Source organism: Callithrix jacchus, chromosome 8, assembly GCF_049354715.1.
Source record: "Callithrix jacchus isolate 240 chromosome 8, calJac240_pri, whole genome shotgun sequence".
NCBI lineage: Eukaryota > Metazoa > Chordata > Mammalia > Primates > Cebidae > Callithrix > Callithrix jacchus.
Window position 1 is genome coordinate 87,789,022 of NC_133509.1, and position 6,950 is coordinate 87,795,971.

Consider the following 6,950-nt stretch of genomic DNA (forward strand, 5'->3'; position numbering starts at 1 on the left):
AATTCAGTCACATTTACCATTAATGCTATTTCCCACCTTCAAATTGTCTGAAAATTTGATCATTGGGCCACAAATACCCATATTCAAGTTGTCGGTAAGAGCTTGAAGTAGTTAGGGATAAGAATGGTGCTCTGTGGAGTGCTTTTGGACTTCTCTCTCCGGGTGACTTTGACTCATAACTCAGAATTCTTTGGGTTTGGTTCTATGTATACTTTTGAGCAGTCACTTTATTCTTGTCTATAAGGACATCATGACTGCTGAAATGCAGATTTCTAACACCTATACCAGTTCTAAGATTTCTACCACATTGTGAATCTTAGGGAAAAAAAAGTTTGTCATGAGTGTTCTTGAATTCAGTGTAATTCCTTGTGATCACAATTTTCTAAGTGTTTAATATATTGAAAATAATTTCTTCCATAGTTTTTTCTAGAATCAATAGTGGATCCACTTTGTTTTATATAATTTATATTCTTCCCTTTGTTGAAAATCAGTTGGGGAAAGATATTCTCCAGATTTCTGGCACCTCTTTTCTTTTCTGTGGGATGTCATTGCTAATCTAAAAGAGTTTCAGAAAAGGGATAAAACTGAAACCAAATTTCAAGGTGCTGAGTTAATTAGAGGGGAATAAAAGTTGGATCTTAGGTTTGATGATGCTTTTCCTTAATATGTACAAAGGATTTTTGTACTTTGAGTTCATAAGAATAAAAATTTCAGTCCATTAGGAAATTTATGTGTAGAGAATCCTTTGGCTAATTCCTGGCACTTCTTTCTGTCAGATGGTTATTTCACAATAGCACAATTTACTGAATTTGGCACCATTCTCATCTTTTTTTACACGTATATAAATCGTGCTGTTACAAATATCTCTTTGATAATGACAATTGCCCAGAAATTTAAGATGATCAGAAAAGGAACATTGTAAATGTTGTACCTAATGAAGAATTTTAACTATTAGTCTTCTAAAGGTTTTTATTTCAAGCTTTTATTCTTAAAGGTTAAGAGGCTTGAGAGAGGTTTACTTAGTTCCTGCAGTCAGCTTTGGTTTGACCAAATGTGTAATCGAGCTTCCTTTTATTGTTCTGAGACTCAGCTGCAGCAACACGAGAGTCAGCAGTGTTGGCTGAATACCTCGTCCTAGTACTATATAAGATATTTTAATGCACATTCTGGCAAGAGGAGACTCCAGAATCTGCTGTTTGGAACCCAGGATTCAGGGACCTGAAATGGGTTATGTAGCACATTTCTGGTACAATGTTAAAACAGATCACCCCATGTCTGGAAAGTTTTGTATCATCTGGGCTGCTTTTTTAAACACTGAGATGCCATACATTATGGCAAAGATGTCTTTGTGAAGAGTTGGTAGAAATTGAGAAGATTGGATTATATTTTATAGGAACTCTGGTGACAATATTTAAAGGTATGCTATTAAGATCTTTATTTTGTTTGAAAGAACATTCTCTAATCATCTTATTTCTAGCTATGGATTTTTATTTGATAATTTTTCTTAAGATAGATTTTTTTTTTAAGTTACCTGACTCTGCTTCTTTAAGACAGACTATAAAAACAATGGAGGCCAGGTGTGGTGGCTCATGCCTGTAATCCCAGCACTTTGGGAGCCCAGGGCGGGTGGATCACCTGAGGTCAGAAGTTCGAGACCAGCCTGGCTGACATGGTGAAACCCCATTTCTACTAAAAATACAAAAATTAGCTGGACATGGTGGCAGATGCCTGTAATCCCAGCTACTTTCGGGAGGCTGAGGCAAAAGAATCGCTTGAACTTGGGAGGTGGAGGCTGCAGTGAGCTGAGATCATACTGTTGCACTCCAGCCTAGGCAACAAGAGCAAAATTCCATCTTAAAACAAGCAAACAAACAAACAAAAACAATGCAGCACTCTGGAAGCCAACTTTTCAGGACCACATGCTGTGACATCTGACACTTGGCATCCTTAAAGTTGAGGGTACTTTCTTTGGGAGGTACATTGCCCTATTTCTAAGAAAAATATATATCATAATTATCATTGTCTAACACAGTTCCTGATCTTTTTTTTTTTAATCACGTGGCAGTAACTTGAGAAACCTCAAGCCAATATCAAGTAAACTTAAGTAAATACTAAGTAAAGCTTTGTTTTAAAAGCTGTCAGAAGTTTCTTTTCTGGCTGTATAGATAATGCTGGGTAAAGACATTATTTTACAATAATCTATTTATTTATTTATTTTTTACGAAAGACCAGGGGAAAGCGCAAATGCAGTCCCCCACTACCACAAATTACGCGGTTGAGTTTCCCACATTTAGGGAAATCCAGGGATCAACACATGAGGAGCGCAATGGATAAGCCTCGCCCTGGAAAAACCACCTTCGTGATCAAGGTATCTCCCCTGCCAGGTAAGTATACAGTAAGTAATAAGAGAATAAAATGATATATTTGGTATAATCAACATTAATGCAATCATAAATAATATAAAACTCTCATGTTTGGAAAACATAATTTAGATTTTAAGTTAATTTGAATATATTATGTATGCTTTCTTAGAGATCAACTATTCTTAGCCTTGGCTGTGCATTAGAATTACTGAGGAGCTTTTTAAAAATACTGATGTCTGGGCCCTACACTCAGAGATTCTGATTTAATTTGTCTGGGAAGTGGACCAGACTTGACTCAACATTATCAATGATCCATGGGGTAATTCAAGGCTGGGAACCACTGGTATAAAACCTAGAAAACTCTTAAGTGTGGGCCAGGGACAGTGTTAGCCTCACCTACAGCTTATTAAAAATACAGACTCTCAGGCCCCACCTTAGACTTTCTGAATCAAAATCTGCATTTTTAAGGTGGGGCAAGGTGGCTCACACCTGTAATCCCAGCACTTCTGGAGGCTGAGGTGGGGAGATTGCTTGAGCTCAGGAGTTCAAGAGCAGCCTGGTCAACATGGTGAAACCCTGATTCTACTAAACAACAACAAAAATTAGCCAGGCGTGGTGGCAGGTGCCTGTTCTCCCAGCTACTCAGGAGGCTAAGGCAGGAGAATTGCTTGAGCCTGGGAGCAGAGGTTGCAGAGAGCCGAGATTGCGCCACTACACTCCAGCCTGCGGGGCAGAGTAAGATTCTATTTCAAAAAACGAAAAAAATCTGCATTTTAACTAGATTGTAGATTCATTTGCAACGTGTTTTTCATAGCACTTTGACTTTAAAAGTGCTTTCATAGTCATTTTTCTGGTCATTTGTGTATTTTTTTTGCGTGTGTGTGTGGGGGCATCCATTTATTAAATATCTGGTGGGAATGGACACTGTTGTAGATACTGAAAAAAATAAAAGTAGGAATAAAAATTGTGCCTCCCTTTCAAGTAAATTGCAAAGGAGTGGAGGGAAGGTAGGGTAGAAACCTATCTGCTGAGCAGATTGGGACCAGAGATGTAAAACAGCTGTACTGTGGAGCTATTGATAGCCTTCTGGGAGGAGAAGGAACAGGGGAAACCCCTCCCTTCTCTACCCCATCTTCTCTCAGGGAGTGGGATTTGAGCTGAGTTTTTGAAAGAGAAGTAGGCATAGGGCTGGTGGCTCCTAAAGTGTGGTTCCTGGCCAGTAGCATGTGCATCCCCTGAAAATGCGAATTGTTGGGCCCCTTCCAGACTTAGTGAATCACAAACTGAGGGTAGGGACCAGCCATCTGTTGTTATTCTTTTTTTTTTAACATGCCTACCATGGGATTATGATACACACCCAGGTTTGAGAACACTGGGTGTAAGCATTTTCCATACAGAGAAGAGGGGAAGATGCATTGCAGACCATTAAAAAAGTATCCCCCAAATCAGAGGAAAGATCATTTGTAGCATTCTGTGAAATTTGCCACAGCTTGAACTTTAAATGAGGTGAACATAGTGAGCTGACTGTACTAGGAATTTCCCCCAAATTTGGCACAGATCCATGTATTTTTATTGTCCCGGAAAGTTTAATCTTTCCTTTTTAGATCATTGCATCATTAACTATGTTTAAAGAGAAAGCTTTCTGTTTGGTTGTATTTGTTTTTTTTTTAAATTAAATTGTGCAGTTGGTTGAACACTTTTGTTATAATTGGAATGCTGTAATTATAACTAGAAGATTTCTGTAGAAATGCCTGGGAAGACCTCGTGATCTACCCGCCTCGGCCTCCCAAAGTGCTGGGATTACAGGCATGAGCCCAGCAGTAACATTTAAATTAAGATTAGAGTGCTATCCTCCTGGAGTGATCTAGGGAATCAAAGCATCTCTTTTCCTAAATATTTGTTCCATTGCTCCTCTTTTTATTTATTTTTAATTTTTATTATTTTATTTTATTTATTTTTTGAGACGGAGTTTCGCTCTTGTTTACCCAGGCTGGAGTGCAATGGCGCGATCTCGGCTCACCACAACCTCCGCCTCCTGGGTTCAGGCAATTCTCCTGCCTCAGCCTCCTGAGTAGCTGGGATTACAGGCACGCGCCACTATGCCCAGCTAATTTTTTGTATTTTTAGTAGAGATGGGGTTTCACCATGTTGACCAGGATGGTCTCAATCTCTTGACCTCGTGATCCACCTGCCTCGGCCTCCCAAAGTGCTGGGATTATAGGCGTGAGCCACTGCGCCCGGCCCTAATTTTTATTTTTAAACATGATTGCATTCTTTACACATTTCTAAATTTACAAGTAACAGTGGTTAATATTCATGAGGTACACAGTGACGTTTTGATACATGTAGTGTATAGTGATCAGATCAAGGTAATTAGGGTGTCCATCATCTCAAATATTTATCATTACTTCGTGTTGGGACGTTTAACATCCTCCTTTTAGCTATTTTAAACTGTGATATATTATCGTTAACTTTAGTCCTCCTGCAGTGATATACAACATTAGAATTTATTCCTCCTCTCTAGCTGCGATTTTGTATCCTTTAACAAGTTTCTCCCTCTCCCCCTCTTCCTCCTACATTTCCCAGGCTCCAGTAACTTCTATTCTACTTTTTACCTCTATGAGACCAACTGTTTTAGCTTCCACATATGAGTGAGAACATAAGGTGTTTAACTTTCTGTTCCTGGCTTATTTCACTTAACATTAATGTTTTCCAGTTCCATCCATGTTGCCCTGAATGACAGGATTTCATTCTGTTTTGTGGCTAAATAGTATTCCATTGTGTATATATACATTTTTTTTTTTCTTTTTCTTGAGACAGAGTCTTGCTCTGTCACCCAGGCTAGAGTGCAGTGGCTCAGTTTTGGCTCACTGCAACCTCTGCCTCCCAGGTTCATGTGATTCTCCTGCCTCAGCCTCCTGAGTAGCTGGGATTACAAGTACCTGCCACCATGCCCAGCTACTTTTTGTATTTTTAGTAGAGACGGGATTTCACCATGTTGGTCAGGCTGGTCTTGAACTCCAGACCTCAAGTGATCCACCCTCCTTGGCCTTCCAACTGCTGGGATTACAGGCATGAGCCACTGGGTCATATACCACATTGTCTTTATCAGTTTATCTGTCATTGGACACCTAGGTTAATTCCTTATTTTGGCTGTTATGAATAGTGTTGTAATAAACATGCGGGTTCGGGCGTCTCTTTGATATAATGACTTCCTTTTCTTTGGAAACATTCCCAGTAGTGTGATTGCTGGATCATATGTCAGTTACATTTGTAGTTTTTTTTTCTGAGGAAACTTTATACTCTTCCCCATAGTGGTTGCACTAGTTTACATTCCTACCAATAATATATGAGTTCCCTTTTCTCCACATTCTTGCCAGTATTTGTTATTTTTTAGTTCCTTGTATATTCTGAATATAAATCCCCTGAAGAATTTGTAGTTTGCAAATGGTTTCTTCCAGTCTTGGAGTTGTCTTTTCTTTCTGCTGGTTGTTTCCTTTGCTGTAGAGAAGTTATTAAGTTTGAAATAATCTCATTTGTTTATTTTTGCTTTTGTTGCCTGTGCTTTGAGGTCTTATTTATAAAATCTTTTATCAGACTCATGTCCTGAAGTGTTTCCCCTGTTTTCTTCTAGTTGTTTTATTGTCTTGGGTCTTACATTTAGGTCTTTGATCAATTTTCAATTAATTTTTGTATAGGATAAAAGGAAGGGATCCACATTTATGCTTCTGCATACAGACATACAGTTTTCTCAGCATCAATTATTGAAGAGACTGTGCTTTCCCCAATGAGTGTTATTGGCACCTTTGTCAAAAATCAGTTGACTGTAGACATGCAGATCAATTTCTGGGTTATTTTATTCCGTTGGTCTATATATTTGTTTTCATATCATGTTGTTTTGATTATTCTATCTTTGTAGTATATTTTGAGATAAGCTTTGCTCTTTTTTGTGCAGGATTACTTTAGAAACTTGGGCTCTTTTTTGGTCCCATACACATTTTAGTTATTATTATTTTTTTAATTCTGTAAAGAAGGTCATTGGTATTTTATAGGAATTGTGTAAATCTGTAGATTTTTTGGGGGAAGTATTGCCATTTTAACAATATTAATTCTTCTGGTCCATGAGCATGGCTTGTCTTTTTCACTTGTTTGTATCTTCTTCAGTTTCTTTCATCAGTGTTTTGTGGTTTTTCTTTTAGAGGCCTTTCACCTCCTTGGTTATATTTACTCCTAGGTATTTAATTTAATTTTTGGTAGCTATTTTAAATGGGATTGCCATCCTGTTTTTTTCCCAGATAGTTTGTTGTTTGTGAAAAGAAATGCTACTGATTTTTGTATATTAATTCTGTATTCCACAACTTTACTGAATTTGTTTTCCAGTTATAAGAGTATTTTTGTAGAGTCAACCTTTTGGTTTTTCGATGTATAAGGTGATATCATATATAAACAGGATCAACTTGACTTCCTTCTTTTCGGTTTGGATACCCTACATTTCTTTCTATTGCCTAACTGCTCTGGCTAAGACTTCCAGTACTATGTTGAATAAGAGTGGTGTGTGTGGACATCCTTGTTTTGTTCCAGTTCTTA

The 6,950-nt window shown here is 38.0% G+C and overlaps 1 non-coding gene across 1 annotated transcript; it reads right to left on the reverse strand.

The window, feature by feature from the left end:
• Nucleotides 1-2,229: 2,229 nt before the first annotated feature.
• On the reverse strand, nucleotides 2,230-2,392 carry LOC118145455 (U1 spliceosomal RNA). The gene has a single exon (XR_004730559.1). It is a non-coding gene; the product is annotated as a U1 spliceosomal RNA (small nuclear RNA).
• Nucleotides 2,393-6,950: the final 4,558 nt, after the last annotated feature.